We start from the raw sequence: 26,417 nt of genomic DNA, 5'->3' as shown, positions 1-26,417 counted from the left end.
AGGAAATGACATCACCAACCCAAGGAAACCCAAACATATAAATAGAAAGCAGGAAACACAAGCAGTGCTTTGTCTGGAGGCTCACTGAAGATGTTACCTAATATAGTGACAACACATCTGAAAAATTAACCTTCCAGCTCAGCGAGCAAACCTATATCCATCTATTACAATTAAACATTTTCTAAGCTGAAAGAGCTTTAATCAATCTGAGAATCTCAAGTGAATTCACAGTCAATGCCCATCACCTACAATTAAATAATTAAAATAAATTTTGTTTTGCTCTGTTAATTGCAATAATGGCCTATTTTAAAACACATTTTACTCAGCACATTGGTCTTTCTTCATCAGCTTCCTATTACCAAATAAAATAATTATTCACACACAGGCTTGAAGAGGCTCAACCTCAATGACTATGTTCTACCTTATATGAGGGCAAAATAGAATAGCTTTGCCACCTTTAGTATAGCAAAATTCACCAAGGCCCCCCCTTGGGGAATTGGAATAGAGAAAAATCAAACAGTTAAAAAGCTACAACAGGTGGCTAATGGAGTGATTTAATAAATAGCTTGAGGATATTTTGAGGGGTGGGGAATGCAATCGTTATAGGGAAGTAGTTAAGAGAATTTGAGAATGCGCTGACAAAAATTCAGAAGAATAAGCAGATCCAGAAGCATGTTGGAGATAGAAAAGCAAAGTTACAAAGATGCTTGAAACATGATTACAAATGTAGACTGAGAAAGAATATTTATGTATAAGCTAAAAGTTTGAACTAATTGATTTAGGGATGGACAGCCAATGGACATCAGCAAGGACATCAGTAATAGGAACAGATTGCACTTTTCAAATAGATATCATTCTGCACGGATTTAATTTAAATCAATAGATAATGGAAAATCAGAGTGAGGCAACACTATAACTGAAGCTACCATTGTGCACAGCAAGGGGAGGACAGTGAGTATTTGATATCCAGCTAATAAAGCTATAAGAAAAGGTCAATCAGCCCAAGCATACTCCCTCAATCTTTACCAGATCAGCCATGATGACATTACAATGTAGCAGTAATGAACTAAATGACCTATTCTGCTCCTAAGTCTTATGGGCTTAGTCCACCAACTTTATCCAAAGAGAAATTATGCACAAATACTGGTGAAGTACTCAGCTCAAATTCATTCTTGCACCTGAACAATTGAACTCCAATCCTTGCATCTCCAGGTGAAAATCAGCCTAATTTCCTTGTCATCACAGGAACCATTCACTCCTGGAGTATTCAATATGGCACAAAGTCTGTGACGAGATTGAAAATAACTCTCATAGTCAGAAGATTTTCAAGTGAACAATTATCCTAGTTTGGAAAACTCTCCTTTGTGAGTGGCCCCTTGTCTGTTTCTAAAACTATTTTTACATTACATTGGATGCGAACACAGGAGGTATAGTTAGTAAGCTTGCAGATGATACCAAAATTGGAGGTGTAGTGGACAGCGAAGGAGGATACGTCAGAGTACAATGGGATCTTGATCAGATGAGTCAATGGGTGACAGATGCAGAGTTTAATTTAGATATATATGAGGTGCTGCATTTTGGAAAGTCAAATCAGAGCAGGACTTATACACTTAATGGTAAGGTCCTGAGGAATGTTGCTGAACAAACAGATCTTGGAGTGCAGGTTCATAGTTCCTTGAAAGAAGTGTCACAGGTAGATAGGATAGTGAGGTGGCATTTGGTATGCTTTCCTTTATTGGACAGAGTATTGAGTATAGGAGTTGGGAGGTCATGTTGTTGCTGTATAAGACATTGGTTAGGCCACTTTTGGAAGGTTGCGTGCAATTCTGGTCTCCCTTCTATTAGAAGAATGTTGTGAAACTTTAAAGGGTTCAGACAAGATTGACAAGGATGTTGTCAGGGTTGAAGGATTTGAGTGTCAGGGAGAGGCTGAACAGGCTGGGGCCGTTTTCCCTGGAGTGTCAGAGGCTGAGGGGTGACCTTATAGAGGTTTATAAAATCATGAGAGGCATGGATAGGGTAAGTAAACAAGGCGCTTTTCCTGGGGTGGGGGAGTCAAGAACTAGAGGGCATAGGTTTAAGGTGAGAGGGGAAAAATTTAAAAGGGACCTAATGGATAACTTTTTTTAGGGTGGTGTGTGTATGGAATGCTTTGCTAGAGGAAGTGGAGGAGGCTGGTACAATTACATTTAAAAGGCATCTGGATGGGTATATGAATCGGAAAGGTTCAGAGGGATATGAGCCATAGGGATATAGTAAAATAAAAAGCGCTTCCCTTGAAATCACAAGCTCACTGTCCTCCCTGCACTATGCTGAGAGCAAGCTTTTTTATAATATGGACTTTTCCCGTCAACCTGTTCAGAAATGTTATTACATCCCTCTGGAGAAGGTGAGACTTGAATGCTGGTCCAAGTGTAGGGACATTACCACTGTGCCGTAAGAGGAACCTACAAAACAAGCTTTATATAGTCTCCTTTTATTGATCAGATTACGTCTGAGAATCCCTTTGCCAGAACCCACTTTTCATATCAATGTGTTTTTAAAATTCAAGCTCAATTTCACCTAAACACCATAACCTCAGCTACGATTTTGCTTTCAAACATGAGACTAACCACACCACACCACAGAACGGACAATCCAGTCTGGACAGTGTAAGAGATTGAAGCCGTAAGACATAACAGAAGCATTTATTGCAATCATTGGGTTTATGTTTGAACCATAAATCAATTGTGCACCACAGGATATACCTCAGCAGATGGAATCCTGAAAAAAGTATTCAAAATGAACTTGAGTTTAAATCATAAGATCATTTTCTGGTATTATTTACAGCCCTGCACTAAAACATCTGCAATCTTTCTGGCTGTAAGGTTTAATGCACAGACAAGTAGATCAGTGGTACACTTCTGTAAAGGGACCAAATCATATTTCTAAGAAACACAAACAGGTTGCAAGATTAAACTTTCTTTGGCAAAGAGTGATCACAAAAAAAAGGCCACACACAAATTTGTAACAACTGATTCAAAAATGCTATCGTTAAAAAAAAATTAGGTATACTGTATTCTACCTGAACCCTCGAAAATATTTCATAATTGCCAGAACGCCGCACAGGTCATTTCAATATTGGGAATTCGAATCCAAAACAAGGCAATTTAACCCTGCCTTTGCCACATCAGCTGAATACAATAAAAGCACTTAGTAACAATGTACGTAATGGCAACTATGTAACACTGTCAATTCAATTTAACTGAACATTTTTCCAGAAAAAAAACTGATCACTTTCAAAAGAAACGTGCCAAATCGATACCTACCGCTCGCAATCACTGGTAAAATCATCGCTTATCTCAGCAAAACCGAGGGGTTAATGAAAGCTTGCATTGTTAAAGGGGCGGTAGTTTCATGCAAATATAACGGGATAATGATCAGATATTACAGTAAATGCCCCGTCTCTCTCTCTCTCTCTTTCTGTCGCAGACTTATTTTGCGAAGGCTTAGCTTCCCCGTTCCCGTTTGTGTTGGCGCGTTTGTCCTTTTCAAAAAAAATGTGCGAATTCGGGCGCGGTCTGTTTCAATGGAAAACAGAATCTGCAATGGCAGCTCCAGAAAACTGAAGTCTGCACTGCGACAAAGCAGCCCGACCCATTCAACGGGAGCAAGCAAGTTGTTCAAATGTAGCAATACCAGTTACACTTCCGGATGCGGCGGACTCGAAATCATTTGACTGTAATTAATTTTTTTACAAGAGTGAAACAAATGGCACCACTGCATGGACAAAGTAGACTGGACGAGTCAAGAGATCGATTGCGTTATGACTTGAGACTTCATTTTAACTAATTACTGGGTTTATGTTCCAGCCTTAATACCGACTGAAATTTGACAATCCTTTCAATGTCCAGGTCTATACACGGCTTCATCATCAGACCAACACTACTGACAGTTACCAAGGCATGTAAAGTGGCCAAACAAGCTGCTAAAAATGTTTGGTTCTAGCGCCCAAGGTTTTGCAGGCTTGGTGTACTAGCCATGGGAAGTGCAAGGTAACAGGGATTGGGTCTGGATGCGATACTCTTTGGAGGGTCAGTGTGGTGTCAATGAGTTGAATGGCCTGTTTCTACACTACAGATTTTATGATTCTAGTTCAAAACTTCAAGTTTTAAGCAACAGGGAATTGGCACATGGGATGCTTACCTTCAATAGCCAGGGCTGGGAATAGAGGAGCAAGGAAATCCCATAAACATGAATCCCGAGCCTATCTGTTCAATATGTACGAATTGGACCAAAAGGTCTGTTTCCATTCTGTATACCCTTATGACTCAGCTCGGTGGCCCTGTGGTTAGCACTGTTGCCTCACAGTGCCAGGGACCCGGGTTCAACTCCATCCTCAGGTGACTGTCTGTGGAGTGTGCACATTCTTCATATCTGCGTGGGTTTCCTCCAGGTGCTCCGGTTTCCTTCCACAGTCCAAAGATGTGCAGGTTAGGTGAACTGGCCCTGCTAAATTGCCCATAGTGTTCAGGGATGTGCAGATCAGCCGCATTAGTCTGCGGTAAGTGTAGAGTAATAAGGGAATGGGTCTGGGTGGGTTACTCTTTGGAGGGTTGGTGTGGACTTGTTCAGCTAAAGGGCCTGTTTCCACACTGTAGGTATTCTAGAGAGTATGGTCTCAGGATACAGTCTAATATTGCTCAGCTGGTAAATTGGCAGAATAACAGCAGATGGAATTTAATTCCCATAAGTGCACATTGATGTAATTTGGGAAGCCTAATAAGGGAAGAAATGGACAAGGAATGTTAGATCCCCAAGTACTAAGTAGCAAAGGGAGCTTGGTGTATAAGTTTATATCACTGAAGATGTCAGCACACGTCGACAGGGTGGTGAACGAAGCACGTGGGATGCTCACCTTCAGTAACCAGGGCTTAGAATAGATTAGATTCTCATATTAGATTAGATTCTTTATAGTGTGGAAACAGGCCCTTCGGCCCAACAAGTCCACACCGCCCCTCCGAAGAGAAACCCACCCAAACCCATTCCCTACCCTATATTTACCCCTGACGAACACACCTAACACTGTGGGCAATTTAGCATGGCCAATTCACCTGACCTGCATGTCTTTGGATCGTGGGAGGAAACCAGAGCACCCGGAGGAAACCCACACAGACACAGGGAGAATGTGCAAACTCCACACAGGTGGGAAACGAACCCAGGACCCTGGTGCTGTGAGGCAGTGCTAACCACTGAGCCACCGTGCCGCCCACCAAGCAGCAAGGAAACCTTGTTACAACTTTATACAACACAGTTGGGCCAGTGATGGGATATACCATGTGCAGTTCTGGAACTGGTGCTGTGAGGCAGTGCTAACCACTGAGCCACCGTGCCCACCAAGCAGCAAGGAAACCTTGTTACAACTTTATACAACACAGTTGGGCCAGTGATGGGATATACCATGTGCAGTTCTGGAACTATACTATCAGAAACGGTGTGGGGGCAATTCAGTAGGATATTGCCTAGGAATGTCTCAGCTATGCGGAGACAGAATAGAATAGGTTTGGTTTTTTTGGAACAGAGAGGGGTATCTGATTGATGAATATACAATTAGCAGAGACTTGGACAGAGTAGATCATGAAAATTTCTTCCCCATGGCAAACATCTAAGACCAGACAGCACAAGTTTAATGTGAGAAGCAAGTGGTTCAGGAGTTTTATTTCCACCCAAAGAGTGGTAGAAAAATAGAATATGCTGCCTGCAGGGGCAGTGGAAGCAGATACTCTCAACATTTAAGCAGCAAATGGGTATCTAAAATAACGGGACATGGTAGGCTATGGAACAAGGGCAAGTAAATGTTATTTTTGTAGTTTAGTGTTTGTTGGTCAGCACAAACATGATGGGCTGAAAGGCCTGTTTCTCAGCTACATGATACCATACAAATTTTTTAAATGTTGGACAATATCAAGGGTAGCAGTATCTGTTGAGAGAAAGCAGCACTAACATAGAGTCCAGTGACCCAATGGGCTGAATGGCCTAATTACTGCTCCTGTGTTAAGATTATGACTCTTCATCAAATGACAGTAGGTAGGAAGATGGGCAGCACGGTGGCACAGTGCTTAGCACTGCTGCCTCTCAGTACCAGAGACCCGGGTTCAATTACCGCCTCAGGCGACTGTCTGTGTGGAGTTTGCACATTCTCCCTGTGTCTGCGTGGGTTTCCTCCCACAGTCCAAAAATGTGCAGGTTAGGTGAATTGGCCATGGTAAATTGCCTGTAGTGTTAGGTGAAGGGGTAAATGTAAGGGAGTGGGTCTGGGTGGGTTGCTCTTCAGAGGGTCGGTGTGGACTTGTTGGGCCGAAGAGCCTGTTTCCACACTAAGCAATCTAAAAAAAGTGATATTTATGCTGATGACAGGGTTAAGTAAGGAGTGAGTGGATGGGGGGGGGGGGGACAGACATAGCCCAAACAGATTAAGAAAGTTAGGCAGGTAAAGTGATAGTTGATAATAAGGCAGAAAAGAGGAAAAGCTGATAATAGTGACCATAAGTAGGTGAAAATGCTCATGTCATGACAGGACTTGAGATTTGGGAATAGATTAAGGAAGTGTTCAGGCTCAAATTCTTAACCTAAGGCTGCAAAATCCCCAAGTGGATAATGAAATGCTGTTCTTTCAGCCTGCACCAAGCCTCGGAGTGCTGCAGCAGCCCCAAGACAGGAACAAGATGGTGTGTTGACGTGGCAGGCAACTAAAACTCAGTCATTTTTAATGGACAGAATGCAGGTATTCCACAAAGCAGTCATTCAATATGCATTTTGGCTCCTCGATGTACAGGAGACCATATTGTGAACAGCTAATACTGTGGACTAGATTGAGTCAAGTGAAGGGTTTATGCCCAAAACATCGACTCTTCTGCTAGAGTGCTGCCTGACCTGCTGTGCTTTTCCAACGCCACCCTTTTCGACTCTAACTCTCCAGCATCTGCGGCCCTCACTTTCTTAGAGTGAAGTGCTGGTAAATCACTGCTGCATCGGGAAGGTATGTGTGAAGCCATGGATTCCAAGGAGGGAGGAGACAAATGGACAAGTGTTGCACCTTCTATGAAGAAACGTGAAGGTGCTGTGGAGGTGCAGGGAGTGGACTAGGTTGCCCTGGAGAAAACACAGTCTCTTCAAAATGCTAACCAGGTCGGGAATGGGAATGTGCCCCTAATGGTGGCTTATGGTCCTGTGGATGCAGATACTAGTGGGGTGGAAAGTGAGGACCTGGTGAAGAGAGGAGGGGTGAGGGCACAAGTGGCAGAAATGGGTCAAGAGTGGTTAAGAGTCCAGTTAACCACACTGGTGGGGAATCGTCAGTTGAGGAAAAAGGTGGACATTCTAAGCACCCCTGTGGAAGAGGAGATCAACAGAATAGATGGAGACAAAGAAACTGAGAATGGTATTATGTCTTTACAGGAAAGAGGGTGCAAGGATGTACAGCTCAGGTAACTGTGGGGTTGGTAGGTTTGCAGTAGATATTGGTGAGGGGTCTATCCATTTCCGAGCTGTCCAGGGAGGAGTCAGAGACAGAAGTTGAAGGCTAAAAGTAGGGTGAGGACTGCAAGTGAAATTAATAACCTAACCTATGAAGAGATAGGTAGAATGATGAAGGTACCCATGACCACTTTTTTGATCGGTAGAAAACAAAACAAGAGGAATTAAGAATCTGTTGTTCAAAGTGAGCATAAACTTGGCCAAATAGAGGTGGTACATATGGATTGTGAAAGCATAAACAAAATTTGCTGGAAAATGGAGGCAGGTCTGACAACATATGGGGAGGGAAAAGAATTAATGTTGAAACACATTTAATTGGGGCTTTCAAGGTGACAGTAGGTGATTATTTAGAAGTAGAAGAATGATTCAGGTCATTAGTCCTTGGAATGAGGGGGTCGGCCTTTGATGAGAGGCCGAGTAAAGTGTGCCTGTATTCTTTGTAGTTCAAACTGAAAATGTGAAGAGTTCTCATTGAAACAAAGTTACAAGATTCTGAAAGGCCTTGACAAGCAGACAGATTTGTTTCTCCCTGGCTAGGAATGTAGAAAAGTCTCAGCATAACTGGATGACTGATCTATTAGGACTAAGATAAAAAATAAATTTATCCACTGAAAATATTGTGAAGTTTTTAAATTCTCTACCCCAGAAGATTGTGAAAACACAACATTGAAAATAATTAAGGCTGAGGGAGAGCTTTTGGGGTCACAGGGAGTTATGGGAAAGAGAAGAGTGCATGAAAATGAAATTGAATCCCAAAATCAGTCATGATTGCATGGAATGGCAGAACAAGTTTAATGGACATAATCTGCTCCTTTTTCTTATGTTGCACCTCAACATTACTTTCCTGCACTAACACCACAAATTGCCTTCATGTCCAAAAATCTACAATCTCCATCTTGAATACAGACAATAATTTACCATCCAAAGTTTACTACAGTAGAGAACTCAACACGTGCATGAAGAGTTTCTCATCTGGATCCTGAATGGCTGGTCTTCTAAGATTGCGAAGACAACAGCAGTAATGCCTACATTCCACAAATTAAATCAGTCTGAAGTAGAATTTCAAACTGACCTCATTCAAATCAAATGAGAGAATCTCCAGCTAAGCTCGCAACCGTTTCAATATTTCTATGGGAGCTTCACTTCAGAAAAAGTGAATCCATATTGCAACAATCCAACAGTGGAGTGAACATGGGATTTCTTACAGCTTTTTCAAAACCAAAACGTGTTTCCAGGTAAAACGCTCTGTCAGGTAAAAAGAACTGGCCTGATATTGGATCATCTTAGGTCAAGATAACAAATCTCCTTCTCCTTTTGCTTAAACATCCATCCACTGAGTCAGATGATCTGTTATTCCTGCCATTTTGTATCCTGAAAATTGTGAACTGTGGATCAAATTTGGAACAGTAAAGGGCTCAGACAGTGGACACTGAAACATAGTTTCTTAATCTTATTCAGCCTTGAAATGTGGAACTTGCCAGAATTGGTTACCTGTTCCTATCTACCCTCAAATAGATGCTATGCTACATTCTTCAAATGTTGCAGTTTGAATTAACAGGAGCTTGTCAAACTACTTCACGTAGTTGCTAACCAGGATGGTGAGCTATCCAAGCTTTATAAATCAACACACAGGAAACTTCTATTCCACTGCTGTGGTTCTGTTCGCCGAGCTGGAGGTTTTTGTTGCAAACGTTTCGTCCCCTGTCTAGGTAACATCCTCAGTGCTTGGGAGCCTCCTGTGAAGCGCTTCTGTGGTGTTTCCTCCGGCATTTATAGTGGCCTGCCCCTGCCGGTTGTCAGTTTCAGCTGTCTGCTGTAGTGGCCGGTATATTGGGTCCAGGTCTATGTGTTTGTTGATGGAGTTTGTGGATGAGTGCCATGCTTCTAGGAATTTCCTGGCTGTTCTTTGTTTCGCTTGCCCTATAATGGTAGTGTTGTCCCAGTCAAATTCATGTTGCTTGTCGTTTGCGTGTGTGGCTACTAGAGATAGCTGGTCGTGTCATTTCGTGGCTAGTTGATGTTCATGGATGCGGATCGTTAGCTGTCTTCCTGTCAGGTAACACAGCTGACACAGCTACCATTAGGGACCCTCACCTGAGGCATAGTGACCTTAAGGTTAAGCCACCAGTCATCGCCCTCTAATGAGAGAAATTGCAGTCAGGTCGGTCTAGGGTAACTTTACCTTTTACTTTGCAGCCTTGTAAAATTTCCAAGCATCAACTATCAGAAGACCTAGAAATCATGAAAAGTTACTTCTCACATCATTACAATCATGAGTGGAGTTAGATTTTTCAATAACTACTCTCCAGTGGGTTTTTATTCAGACATTATGTGTACTTCAAGCTCTAATTGAATTTCTTTGACACACCAATGAAATAGACTGTGATGTATTTGATAGACTGGCCTATGATCTTTGTTACAATCAATATTTCATTGCTTCAGATAGTCCTTGTGGGAATGTGTAATGCCAGAAGAATAGAATGGTCATGCTCACATTTTATGTTGAGGGAGGAAGCCAGGATGTGCCTGTAACAGTATGCTGTAATGCATCTGCAGGAAAGGTATGTATAAAGTGATATGTCAAATCTTCCACTAAAACCTCACTGAATCTAGCAAAATAAAATTGCTAGAGGTCTTTTGTGAAGTTTGCTTTCGGAGGTGGCAGGTAGGAGAAAAGGAAGATCCACGAAAGGAAACAAAAATTACTTGATGCCCTGCAGTCAGCAGACTCAACCTTTCAAGAACACATACTGCTGGGTGAAGGACAAATGGAATTGTATTGATGGAGAGAGTGTTGAAAACTCTAAGTGATGAACGAAGAATTTCTCAAAGTGTGATGCAGTAAAACATGAAATTTTGAGTGACCTTTTCAGAGATGCTGCTGCTAGCAAAAACAGCAGAGTTAAGAAGAACTGGAAGAGTCATGGATGGGAAGAGCTTTAAATGTAACCTTCAAAACAGGACTCCAGTTTGTGCCTAATACTAATCATGAATAGCCATTAACGGTATATGGATATAGCATCAAACTATGCACTTGGTAAAAAATGCTTATTTCCTTCACTGAGCAGACAACCACTTTTAGATAAGCAAAAAAATAAATAAGCTATTTGGCCCTTTGCTCCTGCTACGACATTCAATATCATACCTGATCATCCAATTCAATATCTTGCTCCCATTCTCTCCTCATACCCTTTGATCCTCTTAGCCCCCAAGAACTATATCTAAATCGTTATTGAAAATATTCAGATTATTGGCTTATATTGATTTCAGTGGCAGAGAATGACACAGGTTCACCAATTCGAGGTAAAGAAATTTCTTCTCATCTCAATCCTAAATGACTGCCATTTACCAACTTATCCCACATCCTTAAACTGTGACCTTAAATTATTCTAGGCTTTCAAGTCCTCAGCAACATGACTGCTGCATTCATCCTATATACTTGTGTTAGAATCTTACTGGTTTTGATTGGATTACCCCCTCTGAGAATATGTATAGGATATAAGCAGGCAGGGAAAGAGTGAAGTTCTGAGTTTTCTGAAAGAAGTGGTTCAGCTGAGCATGACTCAGAGCAGAAAAGAACTTACAGTTAACAATGGGATGCTGGAGGAAAGGGTGATGGGTTGACAAGGTGGAAAAGCAGTCATTATGTACAGCCCATGTAACAATATTGGAAGCATTCAGTATGCAAGGTCAGCTAACAAGGGGAAAAAGTATCCATTGTACGAATCCAGTTAACAAGGTTAAGAACATTCATTGTACAACACTAAAGGGCTTAGTCTTTTGATTGTAATGGTCTTGCAATTAATATGTATGCTGCCTTATCTGGATGCTCCTCCCCATAAAATTACTATATAGTTCATTGAGAAACCGCTGTTCCAGAGAAGGCCGTGAACTTCTACGTCTGCGCACTTGTGCGAATGTTCTCTTTCCCTTCAGGGCCCAGAATAAAGATGAAGGAGGTAAAACTACTGTGTCTCTGAGCGTTTTACTGAGGGGGGAAATGGGACAATACCTTATTCCTCTAAACTCCACTGAATATGGTCCGAACTGATCCAGTCTCTCCATGTCAATCCTGCCATCCCAGAAATCAGTCTGGTAAGCTTTTGTTACATTCCCACCATCAGCAGAACATCTTTCCTCAATGAAGACCAAAACTCTATGTAATTCTCCAGATGTGGTCTCACAAAGGCAGAGTACAATTACAGCAAGGCATCCCTGCCCCTGTACTTGAACCTCTCACTATGAAGGCAATGCACACCTGCAAGCTTACTTTCAGCAACTGGTATATAAGGACATTTAGGTCTTCTCACACCCTGCCCCTTTGCCAATCTGTCACCATTCAGATAATGATCTGCCTTCCTGGTTCTGCTATCAAAGTTGAAAATCTTTCATTTACCCACACTACACTTAATTTGCCATCACTTGCCCACAACTCATCTCTGCATTCTTCTCAATTCACTCTTCCACCCAGCTTTGTGCTGCTTGCATGCAGAGTAATTATAATTAGTTCGCTCATCTAAGTTATTAATACATATTGGGAACTAGGATCCAAGGACCGATCCCTGTGGTACCCCACTAGTCACAATGTCACGTGGAAGAAGTCATGTCTATTCCTACTGTTTCCTATCTACTAACCAGTTCTGTCCAATTCAGTACACCACCCCCAACGTACTTAAATTTTATGTGCTAGCATTGTGTGGGATCTTCTCAAAAGCGTTCTGATAATATAAATAAACCACATTTGCTGCCTCCAGTTTGTCAACCCTACTAGTTACAACCTTGAAAAATTCCAGAAGATTTTCCAAGAGTGATTTCCTTTGTGTAAATCCATGCTGACTACCCAATCTAGTCAACCTGGAGCGATCCTCAGTGTATTTAAATCACAACATGAACAAAGAAAATTTACAACCCAGGAACAGACCCTTTGGCCCTCCAAACCTGAGTTGATCCAAATCCATTGTCTAAACCTATTGCCCAAATCCTAAGCATCTTTATCCCTCTGCTCTCTACCTACTCATGCATCTGTCCAGACTCACCTTAAATTAATCAACCGAGCCTTCCTCTAGCACCTCTGCTGGTAATGCGTTCCAGGCACCAACCACCCTGTGTAAAGTACTTTCCATATGTATCCCCCTTAAACTTTTCACTTCTCACCTTGAATCTCCCACCCTGGGGAAAAAGCTTATCGCTATCCACAGTCCTTTCAAGATTTTGTAGACTTCAATTAAATCCCCCACCAAATCTTTAATGAAAACAATCCTAACCTATTCAACCTCTCTTCATAGCTAGCATCTTCTATACCAGGCAACGTACTCATAAACCTTCTCCATACCCTCTCCAAAGTGTCCACATCCTTTTGGTAATGTGGCAACCAGAAATGTACACAATATTCTAAATGCAGTCGAACCAAAGTCTCGTACAATTTTAACTTTACCTGCCAGCGGTTATACTCAATTTCCCGTCCGATGAAGGCAAGCATACTGTATGCTGCCTTGACCACTATCCACCTGTGCATATATTTAGAAATAAGCAAGTTATGGCCAGTTTAAATGCTTGTTTGGCACATTCATTTTCAATTTGGTTTTTTCCTCCTAGATGTGCTTTTTTCCATCAACTGTTTACATTGAGGAAGCCTGATTTGTTATCTCTCAAGCAAATACAGAATTCAAATTCAAATTCTGAAACAAGACCAGAGTTATCTGATACAAATAAAACAGAAGCATGTCACTCACCCGCTGACACCAATACTTATTCAGCACTTCAAATAACAATTTGGTCTGTTGCTCCAAGACCTCAAAATGCTGTATCCAATGACAAGTCCTCTACTTATTTCAGCAGTGCTAGACAATGTGAAATCTCCTTCAGAAACATGATTAGCAACCTTGCCAATCACTGAATTATGTAAAACTCCAAGCTTAAAAAAATATAATCCCAATTGTATTTAGATATTTTAATGTTCAAAGGATCAAAGAATGAGAGTTTTCACAGCAAAGCACCCTCATCTTTGACAAAGTGCCAAGCAAGAAGCTGCTAAATAAGAGCCGATGGCGTTAGGGGCTAAGTACAGAGGAACCTCGATTATCTGAATACCAATTATCCAAAGGAGATCTCGAGGTCCCGATAGAAACATTACAAAGATGAGTTTCCAGTGATCACATCTTTTGTTTACAGTGATTAAACAGGCACCATCGCCAAATGACTGACCTCTCGCCCTTTCTCTCTCCCCACACTTTCTCTGGAGTTGTACAGAGGGGTGAAGCCTAAAATCACCCCCTTCCCCAGAGAATCTGACCAACAGTGTTCTGTCAAGGGGCAGAGGTGAAAGCTGTCAAAAGGTTGTAGTAAGAAGTTGTGTATGTGGCTGTGCGCGCGCTATTTGGAGACTTACCCCACAAAGGCAGCAGCAGTCTTATTGCTGGTGTTCAGTCCAGCTGCCCTGGAGAAGGGTGGGGGCTGTGCTGGACAGGGATGGGGCAGGTGGGGGCATTGCTGGACGGGGATGGGGCAGTCATTTGAGGAAAGGCATTTAAATCGATTAACCGAATAAATCAATTATCTGAACAAAATAGTGCCTGCCTATCTCATTTCGGATAATCGAGGTTCCCCTGTACTTGCATGTAGAGAACAACCTTGAATGTGAACAAATGGGTGGGGAACATTTTGTTCACATAATGGATTGTTTGGATAATGGATAGCGTTTTGACAGAACCTCGAGATCTTGTTCACGTGTTCCAAAATTTGGATAATAAATGCTCAGATAATCCAGGTTGTTCTGTACTGAGGATTGGATGAATAGCAAAAGGCAGATAGCGTGGATAAAGAGGTCTTTTTCAGGATGGCAGCCAGTAACTAAAGGAGTTTCACAGGGGTCAGGATTGGGACGACACCAATTCACTTTATACATTAACAATTTGGATAAAGGAACCGAGGGCATTATTGCCACGTTTGCAGAGGAAACTGAGATAGCTGGACGGACGGGTAGTGTTGAGGAACCTGGAAGGCTACAGAAGGCTAAGACAGTGGGCAATAAAATGCAGATGGAATACAATATGGGAAAGTAAGAGAATATGCACCTTGGTAGGAAGGATGGAGAGAGACATAGGTTATTTTCTAAATGGGGAAAGGCTTTGGAAATCTGAGACACAAAGATACTCAGGAGTCCTAGTCAGGATTCTCTTATGACTAAGATGCTGGCTCATTTGACAATTGGAAAGGCAAATGCAGTGTTAGTACTCATTTCAAGAGCACTGGAATACAACAGCAGAGCTGTAGTGCTGAGGCTAAGGCTTAGTCAGATTACATTTGATATATTGAGAGCATATCTGGGCCCTGTATCTAAGGGGGATGTGCTGGCTTGAAGGTGGCCCAGAGGTTTACAAGATCGACCTTGGGATAAAGGGATTGTCATACAAGGAGCAGTTGAGGACTCTGGGACCTCACTCAAGAGTTTTGGGGAGATGGATTCTCATTGAGACTTGGAGATCTGAAAGGCCTGGGTAGATTGATGGACCAGGACCCAAGGGCATAGCCTCAGAGTGAAGGCATGACCCTTTCAAACTGAGATGAAGAGGAATGTCTCGAGCCAGAGGGTGGTTAATCTGCAGAATTCTTTGCAGAAGGCTATGAATGCCAAGTCATTGAGTGTATATAAGACAAAGCTGGATAGGTTCTTTGTTAATAAGGTCTCAAGAGTTAGAAAGCAGGAAAATGGGGTTGATAAACGTACCAGCCATAATCAAATGGTGGAGTAGACTCTGACTGATAGGCCTAAATCTGCTAGGTATTAATTCCTAGCTATAAATTAAGAAAGAGATGGGCAAACACTTATCAAAGTACACGAAGGATAATCTAATCCATTTCAACCAGACAAAAACAAAAAGCAAGTTTTGAGAAGATTTGTAGCTCAGGTCGAGGTTCTGGATGTAGGTTTGCTTGCTGAGCTGGAAGTTAGTTTTCAGGCATTTCATCACCATACTAGGTAACATCTTCCGGATGAAGCACTGGTGGCATAGCCCGCTTCCTATTTATATGTTTGGGTTTCCTTGGGTCGGTGATGTCATTTTCTGTTCTATTTCTCAGGGAGTGGTAAATGGGATCCAAGACAACATGTTTGTTGATAGAGTTCTGGTTGGACTGCCATGCTTCTAGAAGTTTCGTGCATGCCTCTGTTTGCCTTGTCCTAGGACGAATGTGTTGTCCCAGTCGAAGTGGTGCCTTTCCTCATCTGTATGTAAGGATATTAGTGAGAGTGGGTCATGTCTTTTTGTGGCTAGTTGATGCTCATGTATCCTGGCGGCTAGTTTTCTGCCTGTTTGTCCAATGTAGTGTTTGTTACAGTACTTGAAAAGTATTACCACCCCGTGAGAAAAAGAACAGGAAATGACATTACCATGGGAAATGGCATGACCACAGGAAATGACATCAATCCAAGGAAACCCAAACATATAAACAGAAAGTTGACCATGCCACCAGTGCTTCATCCAGAGGCTCACATACAATGTTACCTAGTATGGTGATGAAGCATCTGAAAACAAACCTTCCAGCTCAGCGAGCAAACCTACATCCAAAACAAAAGTTTTGGTGCTTCCCAGATTTAAGTAGCAGAATGTAGGAAATATATCTGTCCGAGAAATCTGTTTGAACCTGATCAATTGCTTTTCAAAGGTTACAGGTCCAGTTCTACTCCCCCATTTCGCAGGAATCACTTCCTGCTGACCACAGATGTATGGCTAAAACCAGAATCACCTGATGGAGCGGCGCTCCGAAAGCTAGTGCTTCCAATTAAACCTGTTGTGTGATTTGTTATTTTGTACACCGAAGTCCAACACAGGCATCTCCAAATCATGGCTAAAGCATTTAATCTACTTCCTAACCAGTTATGTTTTTACCTTCATTTTAAAACACTAATTAGAGCAATTCTGTAAATCCATTCTTTAGATTAGAACCAGCCTGACCACAGTAGCACAGAGCCTCACAGGGAAGCTCACATCTTCAATACATTATCTGGACCAACATGACACCAATTGTTAAAGTTCACTTGAGAATGTAAAAGTTTGCAATTTACATATGAAAGAACTGAAACCAACATGGTCATTCTAACCGATGAGAGATTTAAACAATTTCAATCTATAATTTTAGTCACATCACACTGTAACCTTTTGCTATAACTTCTGTATTTTACAATCTTATACTCCACAACCACGATGAAGCAGCAGCTCTCCGAAAGCTAGTGCTTCCAATTTAACCTGTTGGGACTATAACCTGTTGTTATTTTTAAACTTTGCACACCCCATTCCAACACTGGCATCTCCAAATCAATACAAATAAGTTGGCTATCAGACCGACTATGAAAACCAATTGCCACCTGATGAGCAATTAGTCAACATTAGTTTTTTTAATTATTCACACAAGTGAAGAAATTCCAATCTGACAAAGAAAGCACAATTAAACCCGTGATGTTACAGTTTGACTTAAACAAAGCCTTCTCAAACCCAAAGAAGGGAACATTTGTGAAGATGCAGCGGATATACAAGAATTTTAATTTTTTTGCCTCATTCATAAAGGAAAGGGATGATGTGAAAATGGTAATCAAAGCAGAGCAATGTGAAATATTGGACAAAATAATCATAATAATTATCCTTGAAATTGGATAAGTCACCAGGGCCAAATGTATTGTTCCCTCAGATGTTGGTGTTCAGGGAGGAAACAAATGATCTGAGGATTATTTTCCAATCTTCTCAAGACAGGTGAGGTGCCAGACAATTGTAGAAATGCAAATATGGTTTTGTTGTTTAAAAAGGGTACAAAGGAAATGCCATAGGTCTAGGCCAGTTCGTTTTACTTCAGTGGTGGGTAAACTGCCAGAATCAATCCCAAGAGACCTCATAGAACCTCTACATTGTGGGAGCTGGCCATTTGGCCCATTAAATCCACACTGATCCTCTGAAGAGCATCCCACCTAGATCCAACCCCCCCACCCCTGTAACCCTGCATTGTCCACAGCTAACGCATCTAACCTGCCCATCGCTAGACACTTATGGACAATTTAGCATGGCTAATTCACCTAACCTGCATATTTTTGGACTGCAGGAGGAAGCCTACACAGACATAAGAAAGATGGCTGTGTGGAGTTTGCAGCCACCTGAGGGTGGAATCAAACCTGTGTCTGTGGTGCAGAGGCAGCAGTGCTAACCACTGAGCCAACACGCTATCCCAATTTATCACTTAGGCATGAACAAGTCAGGGATAGTCAGCATGGCTTTGTTAAGTGCAAGTCATGCCTCGCAAATTTGATTGTATTCTTTGAGAAAATTACAAGGAGAATTGATGCAGACAGTGTAGTGAATGTTGCCTACCTGTACATGGATGTTGGTAACGCATCTGACAAGGTCACACTTAGCAGACTGGTCAAGAAAGTAAAAGCCCATGGAATACAGGGTAATGTGTCAAATTGGATCCACAGTTGACTTAGTAACAAGAAACAAAGGGTAATAGTCAACAGCTGCCCTGCAAATGGAAAGCCTTTCAAGTGGAGTTCTGCAAAGAACAGTGTTGGGACCCTGCTGTTTGTTTTATATATTAAAAAATTGAAGTTTAATTGGGGGGGCACAATTGGGAAATCTGCAGATGATATAAAAACTGGCCATGTAGAGAACAGCTGTGCACTTGAAATGGTAGTGAACAGGAAAGTGGCAAATTGAAAGAGATCAAACAATAGAAGGGAATACATTATAAATGGGAACATACTGAGAAGGTTGGATGAAGTGAGCGATCTTGGTGGGAAACATACAGTTCCTAAAGGTAGCAGCACAGGTAGATAAGGTTATAAAGGCAGCAGAAGCAATGCTGTCCTTCATTTGCAGAGGTACAATATACAAAAATAGGGATATAATAACTAAACTGTATAAGACACTGGTGAGATCACAACTAGAATATTGTTCATAGTTCTGGTCACATTACAGAAAGGACAGAATTGCTCTGGAGAGAATGCAGAGAAGGTTTATTGGAATTTTGCCAGGGCTGGAGAACTGTAGCTGCTGGGATTGTTTCCCTTGAAACAGAGAAGGCTCAGGGGTGACATTATTGAGTTATACAAAATTGAGAGGGGTAGAGATACAACAGACAAGAGGAACTGGTTTGCCTTGGCAGAGAATTCAAAAGGGTTCATAGATTCAAGTTAAGTGACAGAAAGATTAGAGGGGACGTGAGGAAATCTTTTCTTACTCAGAGGGTGGTGAGTGTCTGAAATTTGCTGCCTGAGTTGGTGGCGACGAAGAAACCCTAAACAGTTTTTAAAAAGTACTCCAAGCTTCAGGACTATGGTGGTTTAGGAAAGATGGGATTAGAGTGGGCATCTGGGTGACTTTGGATCAACATGGACAAATTGGGCTGAATGGCCCCCTCTGTACTATAGAAGTTCTATGTTTTCTAACTGGACCAACAGACGTAATCACCACTTTCGGTTTGATACAGTCGATGTGAAATCTAACAAGTGTTGATATTGTAACATTCAGTAACTAATAGTAAAATGTGTTTTGCTTGAATAAAACTTTGTTTGTTCAAACTCAATCATGTGGCTTTATTCCCTTCATAAGTACCTGGGATTTCAGTACCGTTTTTGCATTTAAAATATTATCACTCCATAACTAGATTAAAACAAATTTAACAGTGCAGTTAATGACCATAACAAGCATCAGAAAAAAAAAGTAGGATATTAAGTGTAGGTCAAATGCATCATTGCTGCAGCAGAATTTATTTGATGTCACCCCCAACAGGACTCCACCCTGGTTCAAATCAAATCCAAAATTGACAAGCAGAGTCCATACTTATCCGAATAAAAAGGCACTCTGCAGTAGTTGAAATCAGAAAATCGGCAGATTTATCAGCAACTTTTAAGGAAGAAACAATGGACCTCTTATGGCATTGCTCAGATATTAGATCAGGATCTCAGCTGAGTTCCTTTAGGAAGCAATGTTTGAATAAAGTACATCCACTCCAAATGCAACTGATACATCTATTCAATTTAAACTAAATTTCAGGCTGCAGGTCAATGACTGGTTTTCTCTTCCCAATATATTAGATATGCAACAAAATGTGGCATCTCAAGTGGGATGAACAAAGCAGGTAGGTGATATTAAATAAGTGTCCATTGCTTCAATGTCTGCACTCATCAGCACTTTGCTTTAATATAAAATTCAATTTTGTGAACAAATTGTATTGTAGGTATTTTCCACTATTTTTCAAGTGAATAGATAACAAAAAGTTAACTGCCAATACATTGCAGTGACATGGGAGTATAGATAGGGTAACATTTGATGCAAATAAATTATCTCATTCAGCCTGGATATTGAAATTAACTTAAGACAAGTAGAAGGCTAGAAGAACACAGCAAACCAAGCAGCAGTAGGTGGTGGAGAAATCAATGTTTCAGGTGTAACCCATCTTCAGAACAGCTTTTGTTTGTCTCTAACCAATTGAAATTAACTTGGCTTCCAACCCATTTGTTCACTTTTGTAAGTTAACAAAAAATTTAAAATCCACATCTCAACTGTAAACTACATCTATATTTTGAGTTTATAGAATGCATTTCTTTATACCTAATAGGACTAGGTATTAGAATTGATGACTGTGATACAACCAGACAGGATGTAAATTACATAGATCAGGACAAGCTTGTTACCCAAGCAGACTTCACTGCTTAGTCAAAGTGAGTTTGATAATCATGAGATTCTGAAATAAACAGATAGGGAGAGACTACTCCCATTGGTAAAATAGCCAAGAATCAGAGGACAGCAATTTAGGGTGATCAGACAAAAAAAAACACAGATTTAGAATGCACTACTAGAGTACATCGCAGAGGAATATTTAATCATGCATTTAAACAAGTTCTCTTTTAAAGACCCAATAAGAAAATAAATGGTAGGGCGTTAAAGAAAGGTAGGTAGTTGAAAACATGTAAAGTTTTGCATTTACATAAATACAGTGATCAATGTGATCCAGAATACTATTCTACCAAATATCCAAAGTGTAGATTCTAACACTGCACAACAGGAGTTAACACTTATTTCAGAGTTAAGTAATTCTAGTATTTCTAAACCAGTGATCAAATAAAATGAACTCAAGTTAAAATCATTTACAAGTAATAAAACCACAGAGACAAAATTACATAAGACATTGCTGCAAATCAGAGACCAGCCATAAACTGAATTGGCCATCTAAAATACATTACAACTAAGACCTCCCCAGGAAGGAAAGAGAAGCCAGCACAAATATGGTGGGCCGATAACCTCAGATACTGTAGATTTTCCCATGTCAAGCCATTACAAAGTAACTAACACAGGCTAGACAGTAGGCGGTCAGACAACTTTGATCTAAAGAACAGAGCTCAAAATCCAATTTGAGAGACAGGAAGATTCCACGACAAAATCTGTGCAAATAGATAATTTTTCCAATGAGATTGATTTTGGGAACGTAAAAAGAAAACGGTCAGGTCACCTCCACTGCACCTCACTATGGCCAACTACCTTTAGCACCCGCTGCCGGGGGAGGGGGGACGAGAGGGGTGAGGGTCTTTTAACAGAGGGCACCTTTGCCATTGCTACTCTCTCTCAGTACTGAATGCAGCCAAGAAATTGAGTCAGAATTGAAAGATATTCAGCGGAACCTAAACTCACTCCTTGGACTGAGGTGGGTGCAACACCCACACCCGGGGGAGTTAAGTTATAATATTTCATAATTGCCCTTTCCTCCTCCAATAAGGATAGAAGGACCATCTTCAGGCCAGATCACCCCACCCCACCGACTGCCAGGCTTGCCATCGGGGGTTATCTTCTGCCACACCCACGAACACCATCCCCATTCCTTTCCCCCTCCCCCCAAAAAGAATTCGGGGGGGGGAGGGGTGGGAAGGGAGGTTGGCCGCCCTTCGCAAAATGTCCGCCGCCGTTACCCTCCCCCACTTTCCCTTTCGTCCTTGCTTCATTCTCGACCAACCCCAAGGCTGACAGCCACTAAGACCTCTGCACCCCAGGATGCAGGAGAATATCGGATGCCTGTGCCTTGAGCCCACTGTCGACCCAGCTCGATCTCACCTACCCGCTGCTCGCGCCGGCTCCTCACAAAATGTCCGCCTCCTCCCTGCCTCAGCACCGCTGCCCCGCGGGTCACATGACGAGGACTCGGCGTCATCACGCACGCGTCACATGACCTTGAGCCGCTCCATGAGAGAGAGATAAGTGATGCCAAGCCCATTCATTCATTCATTCATTTGCTCACTGAGAATGGCTACAATGGAAGGGCTCAAGGACAGAATGGTCTCAGTAAAGGGAAATGACTTGAAAGGATTAACTCAGAAGCATTCGAATAGCTCCACTCAGCAGTAATCTGTATATCAGTGGGAGGAACACTAATTTAGTGTTAGTCTGCTGTTAAGTTCACAATCCATGTAACATGTACTACTTACTAGCTCTCATGAGATAACATGTCTCTGGTGTTCATAAAAACAGCAACAGGTGTCTGTTCTATCATTTTGGATCATGCGTGAATATCTACATCAATTTTACCCACATTATCTGCATACATGTTGATGGTATTAGAATCTAGAAATCTATCTATCTCTGTCTTGAATTTACTCAGTGATTGATCTTCCACAACTTTTTGCAGCAGATAATTCTAAACATTAACTAACCACCAAGAGAAGAAAATGGCTGCCACATTTCATGATTATGCATCTATCACTCTACCTCTCCTGCAGTACTTTTTCATGGCTTCATCCAGTCTTCAGTCATTGTCATCATCTTTTTGTCTTTGTTCAAACATCATTTCATGGTATTTCTTGCTCTTCTCTAATGTTCTTTCATCAAGCAACTACCACCTTGGGACAGTGATCCATCATTCTTTGTTGGCTCCCCTCCTCTTCCCATTGATGGTCCTACTCTCTGTTTAATCCAACTTTTGAAGATTACCAATTGTTTCTCAATTTTGCCTGACCCCAGTGATACTTCAGTTCTATTGGAGAAGGTCAGCTGGATACTTTCTGACATATTCTTGTCCTTCGGTTTCTGTGCTGTAAATGGCTGTTGTGACAATATGTTTGTGGTTTATTCAACTTCACCTGAACCTTGCCTAACACAAGGGGGTGGTCAGATACAACAGCATCACTTCAACAAATCAGATGCCTTGTGCCAAGCTACTGCTTGGGCTGCTGATGATATGGTATCATAGTGGTCCTTTGGTCTTTAGCATACTGAGCTCTGAAATCAGTAACACAAACAAATAGACACCACTAGTGAAAATATGTATAAATTAGTTGCAAAACTATTTACAAAGAAACAAGAAATGAAAGATTTACAAATTTACCATTCTGGTGGCTCAGTGGTTAGCATTGCTACCTCACAGTGCCAGAGACCTGAGTTTGATTCCAGCATTGGGTAACTGTCTGTGTAGAGTCTGCAAATTCTCCTCATGTTTGATGAGTTTCCACCGGGTGCTATAGTTTCCTTCCACAATCTAAAGATGTTCAGGTTAGGTGGATCGACAATGTGAAATTGTACTGACGAGGGATGGGCAAGCTAGTTGAATTCGATTAGATTAGATTAGATTACTTTACAGTGTGGAAACAGGCCCTTCGGCCCAACAAGTCCACACCGACCCGCCGAAGCGCAAACCACCCATACCCCTACATTTACCCCTTACCTAACACTACGGACAATTTAGCATGGCCAATTCACCTAACCTGCACATCTTTGGACTGTGGGAGGAAACCGGAGCACCCGGAGGAAACCCACGCAGACACGGGAGAATGTGCAAATTCCACACAGTCAGTCGCCTGAGGCGGGAATTGAACCCGGGTCTCTGGCGCTGTGAGGTAGCAGTGCTAACCTGTGTGCCACCGTGCCGCCCACAAATTAACATGGTAAATGTGTGGTTACAGGAATAGAGTGGGTCTTCAGAGGGTCAGTACAGGTTGATGGGCAGAATGGCCTCTTTCCACACTGTAGGCACATTAAGAATCGGTAGAACTTATAGGTTGTTTCACAATCCTTCTTGGAGTTGGTGATTGTGTACCATTCCTGAGATCTAGACTTTGCACTTGTTTTGACATGTATGTCTGTTGCTCTCCCGTGTGCTGTTAGAGTGATGCTAATTTCATACAGCTTCAATATCTGAGCATATCTTCATGTGTATTTAAATCAAAATTGGGATGCTATACAGTTCTCTGAGTTGGTTTCTCTTTCTCTTCAATCTTTCTCCATTAGATACAATGACTTCATAGGATCCAGGTTCTCTGCACACTTTGGATACTTTTGCAGATTATCTTGGTATAATGTTTGACTTTGATCTTCTGTCCTCCAAGCAGTTCTACATGTTGGTCAAAAACCACCTTCATTCTTCCTTTTATTTTAGAAGTTTGTCCTGTATTTCTGAGAGCTTGGATAGTCATGGCTTGGTAGAGTTGTCCTATTTCACCTTCCAACTGTGATTTCTGCTGTTGACAGCAAGCACATATCCAGATTGTAAGTCTTAGATGCAGCATAACAATACAAAAATCCAGTTTTATTGTCCTGCACTTCATGATCAGTGATGTAAATGTGAAAAGTATTGGCTCAATGTGACTTTTGGATCTAAGGTAATAAGGCAGACGCTGTCATATAGTTTATGTCCCATATGGCACACATGCATGAGAATTCCTAGAAGCATGGCATTCCAACCGGAACTCTATCAACAAGCATATAGAGTTAGACCCTATCAACTACCCCCAAAAGAACAGGCAATAACAATGCCCTGGGAAATGACATTACCACAGGAAATGACATCACCAACCCAAAGAAACACAAACATATAAATAGAAAGCAGGAATTATCAACAGCGCTTTGCCTGGAGGCCCACTGAAGATGTTACCTAGTAGGGTGACGAAACATCTGGAAATGAATTTTCCAGCTCAGAGAGCAAACCTACATTCAAAGGTCCGAGTATATTTTGGCACATTGTAAGATATGCCCTCTTCAGATGTATTCAGACTGAATGCTCCATCACTGTGTCTGCCAAGAATGCACAAAGTCTTCTTCAATTATTTGGCAATTATAAACTTAGACAAATAGTTGCTGAATAGAGAAAATTGTCATGATATATATTAAGTAAGTCTGTGGCAACTTTGGACTAAGGGACTGGTGGAATTTTGTTAGGGTGTAAAGGTTTTCTGTATTCCAGTGCTTAATGACTCAGGCAAACTTTGCACATCATTACTGCTTTCTTATTGTTACTATTGCTCTCTGGCCTATATACAATATCGCTTGTAGGCACCTTGTTAGTTTTCATCCCACATGTTACAGAATCACAGAAATGTTATTTTGCAGAAGAAGGCCATTTGGCTCATCATATCTACACCACTCTCTGAGCATTTTGGCTTTGTGCTAATCTCCTGCCTTTTCCCTGTGACCATGCACATTATTTCTATTTGTTCCCAATGGACCACCATTGGAACAGCCAGCAACATAGAGTCATAGAGATGTACAGCATGGAAACAGACCCTTCGGTCCAACCCGTCCATGCCGACCAGATATCCCAACCCAATCTAGTCCCCCTGCCAGCACCCAGCCCATATCCCACCAAACCCTTCCTATTCATATACACATCCAAATGCCTCTTAAATGTTGCAATTATACCAGCATCCACCACATCCTCTATCAGCTCATTCCATACACATACCACCCTTTGCGTGAAACCATTCCCCCTTAGGTCTCTTTTATATCTTTCCCCTCTCACCCTAAACCTATGCCCTCTAGTTCTAAACTCCCCGACCCCAGGGATAAGACTTTGTCTATTTTCCCTATCCATGCCCCTCATAATTTTGTAAACCTCTTTGTTCAGCAACACTCCCAAGGACCTTACCATTAAGTGTACAAGCCCTGCTAAGGTTTGCTTTCCCAAAATGCACCACCTCGCATTTGTCTGAATTAAACTCAATCTGCCACTTCTTTGCCCATTGACCAATCTGGTCAAGATCCTGTTGTAATCTGAGGTAACCCTTTTCACTGTCCACTACACCTCCAATTTTGGTGTCATCTGCAAACTTACTTACTGTACCTCTTATGCTCGCATCCAAATCATTTATGTAAATGACAAAAATAGAGGACCCAGCACCAATCCTTGTGGCACTCCACTGGTCACACATTAATTCCTGGAGTGAGACTCAAACACAGAGCTCCTGTTTCAGAGACCCTCGGTGCCCTCAGTACAGGACGAGAAAACACTGGTCCAAATATTCCAATGGTGAGAGTTGTTGGACCAGCATAGACTGGAGGTACACATTGGGACTATGTAAAATCATCGATCCAGCTGACTCTGCGGGAATCTTTGGAAATCTGACTATTCTAATGGACCACTCTCCTACATCTGGAATCCTTTGGAAAAAGTCTGAGAATCTAGAAAGTTATGAATCACTTAAGCTCAATAATTACACAGGAAATGTTAGAGAATAATAAAAAAACTCTCACTCCTGGGTGATTACTGTCATAAAATCATAGAGGTTTGCAACAGAGAAAAGGGCCCCTCAGCCCACTGGGTCTGTGCCAGTCAGAAACAACCACCTAACTGTTCTATTTTCATTTTCCAGCATTTGGCCCATAGCTTTGTATGTCTTGGCATTGCAAGTGTACATTTAAATACTGCTTCAATGCTGTGAGGATTGCTGCCTTTACCACCTCACTACAGGGAGTTCCATGTTCCCACCACCCTCTGAGTAAAACAAAAAAATTCCTCCCACACCTCACCTTAAATCTATGCCCCCTGGTCAATGCTTTCTCCACTCAGGGGAAAGGTTTCTTCCTGCCTTCACCCCTCATAATTTTATACATAATTTTTATCTCAATCATGCTCCCCCACCTCCCCTGCTCAGCTCCAAG

At 41.7% G+C, this 26,417-nt stretch overlaps 1 protein-coding gene across 3 annotated transcripts in view; it reads right to left on the bottom strand.

Moving 5' to 3' along the window:
• Positions 1-21,708, bottom strand: part of LOC122556139 (AP-2 complex subunit mu) — a 67,593-nt gene extending 45,885 nt beyond the window's left edge. For 2 of the 3 annotated variants that reach the window (XM_043702624.1, XM_043702626.1), the window contains exon 1: positions 21,610-21,708. The gene's annotated coding sequence lies outside the window, so the exon portion shown is untranslated. Of the gene's footprint in view, positions 1-3,308; positions 3,615-21,609 lie in introns of those variants that run through there. The other variant, XM_043702625.1, reaches the window with a different exon arrangement.
• Between the last annotated feature and the right edge of the window lie 4,709 nt (positions 21,709-26,417).

Source organism: Chiloscyllium plagiosum, chromosome 13 (genome assembly GCF_004010195.1).
Source record: "Chiloscyllium plagiosum isolate BGI_BamShark_2017 chromosome 13, ASM401019v2, whole genome shotgun sequence".
Lineage (NCBI taxonomy): Eukaryota > Metazoa > Chordata > Chondrichthyes > Orectolobiformes > Hemiscylliidae > Chiloscyllium > Chiloscyllium plagiosum.
This window is presented reverse-complemented; position numbering and strand designations above follow the sequence as displayed.